Source organism: Apodemus sylvaticus, chromosome 2 (genome assembly GCF_947179515.1).
Source record: "Apodemus sylvaticus chromosome 2, mApoSyl1.1, whole genome shotgun sequence".
NCBI lineage: Eukaryota > Metazoa > Chordata > Mammalia > Rodentia > Muridae > Apodemus > Apodemus sylvaticus.
The window spans coordinates 180,643,085-180,655,860 of record NC_067473.1 but is presented as its reverse complement, the minus strand read 5'-3'; positions in this window follow the sequence as shown (position 1 = coordinate 180,655,860).

Genomic DNA, 12,776 nt, shown 5'->3' with positions numbered 1-12,776 from the left:
CAACAGTGGAGGAGTGTTCCTCTTTCTCCACATCCTCGCCAACACCTGCTGTCTCCTGAGTTTTTGACCTTAGCCATTCTGACTAGTGTAAGGTGAAATCTCAGGGTTGTTTTGATTTGCATTTCCCTAATGACTAATGATGTTGAGCACTTCTTAAGGTGCCTCTCAGCAATCCGAATTTCTTCAGGTGAAAATTCTTTATTTAGATCTGTACCCCATTTTTAATAGGGTTATTTGGTTTCCTGGGGTCCAACTTCTTGAGTTCTTTGTATATATTAGATATTAGCCCTCTATCAGATGTAGGGTTGGTGAATATCCTTTCCCAATTTGATGGTTGCCTTTTTGTCCTTTAAATAGTGTCCTTTGCCTTACAGAAACTTTGTAATTTTATGAGGTCCCATTTGTCAATTCTTGATCTTACAGCATAAGCTATGGTGATCTGTTCAGGAACTTTTCCCCCGTGCCTATGTCCTCTAGGGTCTTCCCCAGTTTCCTTTCCTTTATTTTCAATGTGTCTGGTTTTACTTGGAGGTCCTTGATCCACTTGGAGTGAAGTTTAGTACATGGAGATAAGAATGGATCAATTCGCATTCTTCTGCATGCTGACCTCCAATTGAACCAGCACCATTTGTTGAAAAGGCTATCTTTTTTCCACTGGATGTTTTTGGCTCCTTTGTTGAAGATCAAGTGACCATAGGTGTGTGGGTTCATTTCTGGATCTTCAATTCTATTCCATTGGTCCACTTGTCTGTCACTGTGCCAATACCATGCAGTTTTTAATACTATTGCTCTGTAGTATTGCTTGAAGTCAGGGATACTGATTCCCCCCAGAATTTCTTTTGTTGTTGAGAATAGTTTTAGCTATCCTGGGTTTTTTGTCATTCCAGATGAATTTGAGAATTGCTTTTTCTAACTCTGTGAAGAACTGAGTTGGGATTTTGATGGGGATTGCATTGAATCTGTAGATTGCTTTTAGCAAGATGGCCATTTTAACTATATTAATCCTGCCGATCCATGAGCATGGCAGATTTTTCCATTTTCTGAGGTCTTCTTCAATTTCCTTCTTCAGAGACCTGAAGTTCTTGTCATATAGATCTTTCACTTGTTTGGTTAGAGTCACACCAAGATACTTTATATTGTTTGTGGCTATTGTGAAGGGTGTCATTTCCCTAACTTCTTTCTCAGCCTGCTTATCCTTTGAGTATAGGAAGGCAACTGATTTGCTTGAGTTGATTTTATAACCAGCCACTTTGCTGAAGTTGTTTATCAGCTGTAGGAGTTCTCTGATGGAGGTTTTCAGGTCACTTATTTATACTTAATAAAATTCTTGCCAACCGAATCCAAAAACACATCAAAACTATCATCCACCATGATCAAGTAGGCTTCATCCCAGGGATGCAGGGATGGTTCAATATAAGGAAATCCATCAATGCTATCCACTACATAAACAAACTCAAAGAAAAAAACCATATGATCATCTCATTAGATGCAGAAAAAGCATTTGACAAAATTCAGCATCCTTTCATGCTAAAAGTCTTGGAAAGAACAGGAATTCAAGGCCCATACCTAAACATCATTAAAGCAATATACAGCAAACCGGTAGCCAACATCAAACTAAATGGAGAGAAACTTGAAGCAATCTCACTAAAATCAGGGACTAGACAAGGCTGTCCTCTCTCTCCATATCTTTTCAATATAGTACTTGAAGTCCTAGCTAGAGCAATTAAACAACATAAGGAGGTCAAGGGGATACAAATTGGAAAGGAAGAAGTCAAATTATCACTATTTGCAGACCACACATTCTGATCGCTCAAAGTTACCAAGTGAAATCAGAATTGGCACAAGTATGTAAACCCAGCCCTCAGATGCAGAAGCATCAAGATGATAAGATCGAGGCCAGCCGAGGCTGCACAGGGAGCCAATCAGTCAATAAAAGGTTCATTGTTTTAAATGATGTCAAGTAGATATTAAGACTGCGTGTGGCAGCTCGTGCCTGTATCCTAGCACTAGGCAGGTAGATGCAGGAGCATCAGTGGGAGCCAGAGGTCACCCTAGGGTACTTGAGACCCTGTCTCAATGAACAAACAAAAATGTTGCCATGCCAAAGCAGATGCAGGAAAGGTCACAAGGCCTTAGATGGACCTACATCTAGATCCTTCTAGAGGGTTGCTGAGAGGCGAGCCAGTCTTCTCCAGTGACAAGCTCCTGATAGATCATACAGTCCTGAGTGGTCAGCCACACACACACACATGCATACACACACACACACACACACACACTACTGAGGTCAGCCACACACATATACACACACACAATAGTGAGGTCAGCCCCCCCCACATATACATCCACACACGCAGCACTGAATCAGCCACACACACACGCGCGCGCACACACACACACATACTGAGTGGACTCAGAGGTGTGTATATGGATGACAGGGAGAGGTAGAGAGGACCCAAATTCAGGACCCACACATAAAACTCCCAAACAAAAGCTAATTAAAATTTAAATGTAGAAGTTATGTATACATAAGTCATTTTCCACCCATCAGCCTCTGCTCTCAGCATTCTGTGTGTGCAGCCTTATTTTTTAATCTTCAGAGAAATGAGAGACAGGTGATCATCACCTTATTTAATAGTTGGCAAATCTCAGTTAACCCACGTCCACATAGGGAGAGCAAAAGAAAGAACTAGGTTCAGAAGCAGGCTCAGTCTCCCTGACGCCTTTCTTTGTAATTCAATGTACTCCTTGTTCCTATTACATCAGCCTGCTTTAAGGTGCACATGTGTGTGCAAGTGCGTGTGCACACTTGCACACTCACTTGCACACACACACACACATTCAGCTTATATAACAAACACATGAATGGCACAATGCATTTAGCCATAGCATCAGCGTGAGGCATAATGGAACTGTGGTGGCCATACTAAAAAAAGCTCCTTGTAATAATAGACTCATGAAATGACATCTCCAAAGAAAAAAGAAAAATTCCAAAACTGTAGCATAAGGTGGTCTCACGTGTTGAAGCAATGTGTGAAGGGGGATGGTTTGAACATGGATTTGTAATTCTCTAAACTGTCCATGAGTCTTTTAGGAAATATTCTACAATTCTATTTTTTAAATGTCTTTGGCTTTTCCATAGCAAAAAAAGAAAATGTGAATTTTTACAGTAAACCAAGCAGGATCCATATCTACTGGTCTATGCCCACCTCTCCAGTCTCACCATCCCAGGACTTTGCTAATCTGAGCCCAGGCTGTGGCTACATTTCTCTTCTATGAATACAGTAAGTTCTTTGTCCAGAGACAAGGGGAGAAAATAAGTATATGAGAGATAGTGGCAGGAAGTTTCCCAAAATTTATGAAAGCATCAGCCATGAAAGGAAGCAGTTGTTTTCGGGGTCCTTTCCCTGCAGATTCTGTTTTCTACTCGGTGCAGCATGTCCAGCTTTGTCCAAGGCGATCTGATGCCCCAGAGTCAATCTAAATCCATAGCCAACCCCTGGGAAAACCTTCTCAGTCACACTGTGAATGTTGTCAGCCTGTGTGAGTGACCAGAGACACCAGCAGGAGCAAGCCTGCCTTTGAGCCTAACAGCAAACGGAGGCAGAGCCCTCGGGGCTGAGGAATCCCTCACTTAGTGTGCAGCAGTAGGAATGATGGAGGGGAAGGTCAGCAGAGGTTCTCAGTGGCTCCCCAAATGCACTATGTTCTCGAGCAGTTTTACTGCAAGACAAATGGAGACAGACACGGTGGCTAGATACAACATAACAATGGTTTACAGAGATAAAGGTCTGAGAAATTTGCAGATGGGGGTGAACGAACAGAGAAAACTGCAAACCAGGGTGTTATATGTCCTCAGGTGTTCCTACGTAGGGATACTCACATGCACGCATATATTTACACAGACACACAAGCACATACTTACACAGACACACAAGCACATACTTACACAGACACCCATACATACACTTAAACAGACACACAGACACATATACACTTGTGTGCGCACACACAGATATGCACCAATACACACACACACACACACACACACACACACACACACGTGCGTGCGTGTGTGCGTGTACATGCACTGTCTTAGTCAGGGTTTCTATTCCTGCACAAACATCATGACCATGCAAGTTGGGGAGGAAAGGGTTTATTCCACTTACATTTCCACATTGCTGTTCATCACCAAAGAAAGTCAGGACTGGAGCTCAAGCAGGTCAGGAAGCAGGAGCTGATGCAGAGGCCATGGAGGGATGTTTCTTACTGGCTTGCTTAGTTTGCTTTCTTATACAACTCAAGACTACCCAGGGATGGCACTGCCCACAAGGGGCCCTCCCCTCTTGATCACTAATTGAGAAAATGCCCCACAGCTGGATCTCATGGAGGCATTTCCTCACCTGAAGCTCCTTTCTTTGTGATAACTCCAGCCTGTGTCAAGTTTACACACAGAGCCAGCCAGTACATGCACACACACACACACACACACACACACACACACACACACAAACACAGACACACAGAGATACACACACAGAGAAACACAGAGACAGACACGCACACACACACACACACACACACACACACACACAGAGTTTTGTGCTTCAGGCCCATTGTAAAAGTGTGGACTTAAACAGGACAAGACAAAGGACACATTGCACTTGTACTGCTGAGTCATGCAGATGTTCCTAAGGCTTTGTCCCTGCTCTGCTCTCCTTACCTTGGCAAGAATCAATAGCCCCTAAACCCCAGAATAGCTCCACATGTGACTCTTAGCTGACGGGGAAGCAGACCGCCCCTGGCATGGTAAGCATGGAGCGTTCCCAAAAAAGTGATGACCCAAAATCCATTCTCCTGCCAGAATCAGGTCAGAGTAACTTAAGGGGAGAAATCTGCCGCCTGAAACATCTTAGGGTATGAAAAGTACCATTTTATTATGGCTTGAACTTTATAGAGCATTGAGAAAGGGGGCATCCCCCATGGTTAAGAATCCGAAGACTGTTGGGCGTGGGGCTCGGTGGGAAAGCACTTGCCTAGTGTGCAGAGAAGACCTACAGTTTGGTTTTCTGCATCCCCCCAAAAGGTCCTCAGATGGTGCCTTTGTGCGTCTCTTTGACAGTTAATCAGAAAGTGAGTTATTCTGAGCCCATGACTGGGAGATCGGTGAGTGAAGTCTCTCTGTCAACAACACAGCAAAGCAAACACAGTCAGCCAAGAGCTGTGGCCTCACCCACATCACAGACTGAAGCGCGTGGCCCAGGAGTTGATTTTACTATGATGTTCGCCTTGTGTTCTTTAATACAGTGCTGTTGCCCAGGGCTGTGCTGATAAAATGCCTCAATTTGAAACTGGGTTTTATCCCCAGCAAAACATCGGTTTTCTACCATACACTCTGAATCTAATCTCCAATAAATAATGAAGAAATAATTTTATTGTAAGGAGTTGATCTGGAATGAAGAATACAAAATGGCTTCATTCACTCTGTTCCCATAGGAGTCACAGCAATGGTGAATGACTTTATTTTAAAAGTAAGCCTTGACTCCCATCCCTCTCTTTGAAATTTATTCATATTTTATTTGTGGGGGTATTTTGTCTCTGATTGTGTACATGAGCACCCTTGGTATCTGTGGAGGCCCAAGAAGGGCATTAGATGCCCTAAACCTGGAGTTACAGCTGGTTGGAAGCTGCCATCTAGGTGCTGGGAATTGAACCCTGGTCCAGCCCTCCTAACCCCTGACCATCCCCGCTCCTTTTTTCTTGACTCACAGATGACAGGTCTTCTCTTCTAAGAAGACATGCTGTTAGAGAACTGAACAGGCCTCACATTAAAGAGCCCATGATTGGCTAATATCTATTTATCATTGAGTACATACCATGCATGTCCTTTGGGGTCTGGGTTATCTCACTCGGGATGATATTTTCTAGTTCCACCCATTTGCCTGCAAGTTTCATGATGTCCTTGATTTTTGACGGCTGAATAGTATTCCATGATGCAATTCACAGACTGTTGGAAACTTAACAAGAAGGAAGGCCCAAGTGTGGATACCTGAAACCCATTTAGAAGAGGAACAAAATAATCATGGGAAGCTGAGGGAGGGAGGAAACTGGGTAGGAGAGGGGAAAGGGAAGGCGGAAAGGAGGGGAAGGATCAAGTATGGGGAGAGACAGGAGGGGTGCCCAGAGGGCCAAGAAAATGAATGGAAATATGGAGCAGTGGGGAGTCAGGGGGTGGGGAACCCCTAGAAAGTCTGAGAGACCTGGGAGGTGAGAGGATACCAGGGCTCAGTGAGGATGGCATTAGCCAGAATGCCCAACAGTGGGAGATGGAACCGGAAGAGACCACCTCCAGTAGATAGGCATGGTGCCCAGTTGAGGCAGGGAGCCACCCACCCAGCTTCAAAAATTTTAACCCAGAATTATTCCTGTCTAAAGGAAATGCAGTGTCAAAAATGGAACAGAGACTGAAAGAAAAGCCACTCAGTGGCTGGCGTAAGCTGGGATCCATTCCATGCACACACACCAAATCTCAAGGTCATGTTGTACTCGCAGACAGGAGCCAGGCAAGGCTGTCCTCGGAGAGGCTCTACCAGCAGCTGACGGACACAGATGCAGATACTTGTGGCTAACCATTAGCGAGGTTGGGGAGTAATATGGAAGAGTTGGAGAAAGGACTGAGGGAACTAAAGGGCATTGCAACCCCATAGGAAGAACAACAATATCAACCAACCAGAGCCCTCAGAGCTCCCGGGGCTATACCAAAAACCAAGGAGCACACATGGGCTGGATCCTGGCCTCGGGAACATGTGTAGCAGAGGACTGCCTTGTCTGGCCTCAGTGGGAAAGGGTACACTTAATCCTGTGGAACTGTGATGCCCCAGGGAAGAGGGCTGCTTGTGGGGGTGAGGTGGGGGTGGGTGGGCAGGTGGGGGAGCACCCTCCTAGAGGTGGAGGGAGGGGGATGGATGAAGAATTTGGAGGGGGAAAAGAGGGGGAGCAACTTTTGGAATGTAAGTAAATAAAATAATTTAATATAATAACAATAACAACAACAATAATAATAGAACCCATGATTCTGTGCCCCCTACGAGGTTGGTTTCAAATCATGCTGGAAGGTTGGTGAAGAGCAGCATTGTAGCCGTGGGCGTAGAGGAAGTACCTGGCATGCCCTTGGTTAGATCTCCAGCAATGCACAATAAGAGCAGGAAGAAGGAGGACAGACAAAAAGAAGAGCTGTGTGCGGAGCGCTAGTTTAAGTTGTGTGCAGGTCTACAGAACGTCCAGCAGGTGGCAGTGTTTATGAATATCATAATGCCACAATTTCACCTCAGCTAATTTCCAGAGGATGTCCAAGAAGGGGATTTGGTGCTAGGGTTGACCCAGAGCCACCACTCAGGTGCACCCTTCACCACCACCAAACAAGAGCCTTTAAGCTTTAGCTAAAGCTGCCTTTCCAGCTATTATACCGTTATCTTTGGAACTAGCTGTGTTGCCATTTTCCAGTAATTTTTTCGTGTGGGGCTGCCCTTCAAATCAACAGACCTGGAATACCGGCTTTAGTAAGCTGCAATGACTTTGATTAACCTTATTTGAGAAATTCTATGTTAAGATCCTTGAACTATGTTTCAAGTTCCAATCATCCCCCATACAGGGTTCCCTGTGGCCCAGGGTGGCCTCAAACTCACTATGTAGTCAAGGTTGACACAAAGCTTCAACTTGTGATCCTCCTGCCTCACTTCTCCAGGGCTGGAATTGTAGGTGTGTCCACCATTCTTGGTTTAATGCAATGCTAGAACAAATCCCAAGATTTGGTACATTTGAGGTGAGTACTACCAACTGAGCTATGATGCAGCCTGCGCCTCAAATACCGTTTCTTTCCCTATATTTGCGCATGGTGAGTTTCAGAGCGGTTTGTTTTGTGCTACCTGGATCATCAGTGTTTGGGGCATGCATAAACACAGGATTAGCCTCTATTGACATGCACACAAGTGACCACAATGCTCATGGCAGATCTGTTACCTAGCAACAAATAAGTACCCATCACACTTCCTTAACAGAGGAGGCCTCATACAAATCACTTAACTGTATCCTTTCCTCAGCTGAGTGTAGCAAGTCCTCTGGGCAAGCTCACTGCCCCCATTCTCACCGCCATACCATAAGCTTGGTCTCCCTGTTTAATCTCCCACTTTCAAGCCATGAGCCCATCTTGTTTCAGAACGCTCTTTACAACGTAGCCACTGAGACTGGTCCTCTCCTGTCTTCATCTTCCCATCTTCCCAGGGCATCTCAGAACCCATGAGAACAATGTTAGCAGAATTAGATTCTGTGTATGTAAATCCTGCCTCTCCCCCCACCCAATGGTTATAAAGCTGTTTTGGTCTTTATTTGTTCCCTGATCTGGGAAGCCAGGGGATTAACGCAGGGCCTCAGCAAGCTAAGCATCAACTCTACCACTGAACTACACTCACAAGCCTACGTTCAGATCCTATATACTCAGAGTCATCGGAGGTCCTGGGGGAATCTTTAAAGAATTATCCATCACTCATGTTCAGTCACTTTAGAATTTCTGTACCTTTTAAAACAGATCTCATTCCAAAGATGTTTTCTCCCTCAGACAGGGTTTCATGTGCCTGAGCTGGCTTTGACCTCACTGTACAGCCATGGACAATCTTATACTGCTGATCCTCCTGACTCTCCTTAAATAGGTGCTGGGATTACAGATGTGTAACACCAGATTAGTTTACAAGTCAAACCCAGGGCTCCCAACATGCTGAGCAAGGGTGACCACCTGAGCTACATCTCAACCCTTTTTTGCTACTCTTTATGAAAGCTAATAACTATAGTGTGGCATAGTTAGTATGTTGATACATCTTTTCAGTATGCAGATCACAGGTGTAGGATCTGGTAGCCTCACACAGCGAACATCCTTTCTAGCTAAAACTCAGCTCCAGAGAATGAGCCTTGTCAGACAGCCCATTGTGACCAACTTTCATCAGAATGCCACCCTGGCTTCTGACAACAGCCATCCGCATGTACTTTCAAAGTGGTGACATCAGTAACTATTACTTTTCTATCCTGGGATGAAACATCTGGACCAAGACAACTGATGGAAGGCAGGATGTATCCATCCCCATCACAGTGGGAGGGAGCCAGCAGGCAGCAAGCAAGGCACTGAAACCATCTCAACAGGAAGCAGAGTGAGCTGACTCAAATTAGCCAGAGTCTTGAGGCACAAATAACATCAGTTAATGAGGTGCTGCTCATTCTAATCATTTGTCTCCAACAAGGCATCCCCCTCTCTCCTTTCCTATGGGTGGATCATGTTAGGAAAACCCAGTTCTCCTCTGAGGAAAGGTTTAGCAACTCTTCCCCATTCACAAACAAACCTTAATCTTGAAACCGGCAATGAAACAAATGACATGAATGACAAGAGGGAAATGAACTCTGACCTGACTGTCCAGCAAGGTCTTCCTTCTCAGAGCTCCTGGGGCACGTTCAAAGGATGCAACAGGCTGGATGCACAGGCCACACTTGACTGCCCATGAAAAGGTCTAGGAAATGTTTGGACTTCTGGGGTGCTCCTGGTCTAGTGGGAGGACGGAGAGTAGTGACCACACCTGTAATGGCAGCACGTAGAAGGTGATGCCTGAGAATCAGAAATTAAATCACACAGCCTTGGCTATGCAGCGAGTTCAAGACCAGACTAGGTTACATAAGACCTCATCTAAGAAACAACACAGTGACAGAGGGTTTCCCTGGGACCATGCATCTCTGTGTCCACAAAGCCCAAGGTAGGGATGTATTAATGCAGTATCTACTGGGTATAATCTGCCTCCAGAGAGACCGAAACAATCAGGAGCCTCCAGAAATGTAGTCAGATGGACGAACTGAGATTCCCATTGTTTGCTGATGGCCAGTGTCTGGGAATGGCTGGACTGTGTTTCTAAGCGCTCATGTAGCACAATCAGTTACAAAGAACTATCTGTGTCTTGAGTGTTTGTGCTCATGTGTGTGAGAGAGGGTAGAGGAGCCCCGACGACATGGCTGCATTCCCTTTATTCAAAAATGCACACTTGTATAGAAGTCAGAGAGGTGAGGAGGGTCAGGAACTGTATATGGGGGGGGGGGGGAGGGCGTTGATTTTAGGCAGTGTGAAGATAAGCTACATCTTTCAGGAAATATGGAGGATAAGAAGACATTCCTTAGTTCAAGCAAGCATACACACACATGCACACACTTGCACATGCACACACATGCATGCCCACGCGGTCTGAGATCTGTACCTCGAGTCATCCTTGGCTTCCCGCCTGTGTACCGCTCATCTAGCCTGGCTCATGCCCACCATTCGGGATTCCATTTGCTTTGTTCCTGTTCATCTCCTTTTTAATTCAAGTCAACCTTGTAGGTAAGGAGCTTCCCTGGCTGCCTGGTTGCCTAAGCTCTCTCTGTTCACAAGCTCGAAGCCTGAGCTAGCCCTAGGTCATTAGCATATGGAGTCACGTGCTGTGGACTCAAAGTAACCTGAGTGTGGAAACTCTGACTCTTTGTGTCTAAACAGTGTCTAGCACCCAAAAAATGACAGAAATGAACTCCGTGTGAGTGTGAGTACCCACACACGTACACACAGGACGTGTACATCCGGAGGCTGTGCATTCTGGGAGCATAGTTAGAAACCCTTGAACTTGGAACAATTCCATAGTATCCGGTGGCTTTGTTTAGAAGGAGCCAGTGCCTATGAATAAATAAAGGAAGAGAGAGACACCTCCTGTATGGCTGGGTGAGGCTGAGTACTCAAGTGGTTTTCGTAAATGAATTTTTATAATGAGGATTTCTCAGGGCCAGTGAGATGATTTGGCTGATAAAGGCACTTTGCCGCCATACCTGATCACCTGAGTTCTGTCGTCAGGGCTCACTTGGTGGAGGGGGAAGACCAGCTCCTGAAAGTATCCTCTGCCAGCGCATATATGTACATACACATGCAACACATATGCACACAAACACATGTATATACATATACGTACAGTAATTTCAACTCTTCATTACTTTTAATTATTATTCTTTAAATGGGCATGCGTATAAAACTTAAAAACTATGGCAATGACACAATGGCAAGCAATTTCCCACCCCCACCCGCCCCTCCACCCCCACCCCACCCTCCATCCCCAGCTGCTCAGTTCTCCCCCTTCAAGTCACTGTCCCAATTGCAAATTTTTTCTGGGGCGCTGAGGCATCTTAAACTTTTAATATTTAAGATTGTTTAAAATTTACTTAGTCTTACATGCATGAGTATGTATGTGCCCAAGTATATATATGTGCACCATATATACACAGCTCTTGATGGTCATAAAAGGAACTGAAATCCCTGGAACTGGAGTTACAGGTAATCCTAAGGGGCCGTGTGGGTGCTGGGAATTGAACCCAGGACCTCTGCAAGAGTTGGAAATGCTCTTAACTGCTGAGCCATCTCTGTAGCCTCTCCCAATTTAATGTATTGCTTAAATTTTATATTTATATTCATATAATATTTATATTCATATATACATATATACATATATACATATATACATATATATATATGTATGTATATTCAAGATAAACTATTGTGGCTGAGGTATTATTAGCCTTTGACAACTGCCAAAAGGAAGTTTGCTGGGTGGCCACTGGCATCCTACGTGTTAGGTATCTATAAGGTTTCCAGGAAGGTTTGCCCAGGAGGCAGCTGGAAATAGAGACCTGGGGCTTAGGAGAGGGGTCTGGGCAGGAGGTGGCAATCAAGGCTAATAGGTTGTTGATGCCAAAGTTCTGGGCAGCAGCCCACACAGCGCGGATAGAGGGGGTGGGATGCCGGCTGCCCGGTGAGTCCTGGCAGGTGCTAGAAGAGCTCCCACCCAAACCAGGAAGGATAAGGGGGGAGTTTATGGTGATCAATTTCAACATCAAAGTAAGTCCTAATTCTGTACCCTGCTGTATGCCTATAGGAATGTGCCAGAAGGGCAGCCCTCAGGATGCAGGGAAGAGAGGAACAAGAACATGTTACTAATAAAGTGAGAGAGGACCAAAGGATCCATCTGTATCCACAAATGGCTCCTAAGGATCTGGGAAGATAGAAGCAAGTGATACAGGATTGTTTCTTTTAAAACAACAGCAGCAACAACAGCAGTGACAGCAACAGGGCTCCTTATAAGCCAGGGTGGCCTCAAATTTGCCACGTGGCTAAGGTTCACCTTGACTGTCTGATCCGGTTGCTTCCAACCCTGAAGGCTGGGGTTAGGTTTGTGCACTACCACACCTTGCTTATGCAGTGCCAGGCTTGTGCCTGCGGCATCATGCAGGCTGTGTTCTTTGCCTGACTGCCCCTCACCTTGGTGCATTTGTAAGTGTGACTGACTCTGACTCCCTGAACTTGGACTCTCCTTCTCCCAGCCAGCTGGACACTCACAGTGGAGACACCTGTCTCGGGTTGCTCTGATATGCAAATCACCCACCTGAGCTTAGCTTAACTGGAGTTTGAAGCCTTCTGCCAAGTCTATTCAAAAGTGCCTACAAAGAGGTGCCAGGAACTCTCAATAGGAGGTGTTTCTTAAACCACAAGGGAGGAGAAGGTGAAGAAGGAGGAGAAGGGGAGGAGGGGAAGAGGACGGAAGGGAGAAGAGAAGAAGGGGAAGGAAAAGAAAAGGAAGGAGAAAGGGGGAAGGGAAATAGATTTTATATTTTTAAGCATTTTTATATTTATTTTTACCTAGAAATTATGCTGTGCCCATTGCAAAAATTGTTCA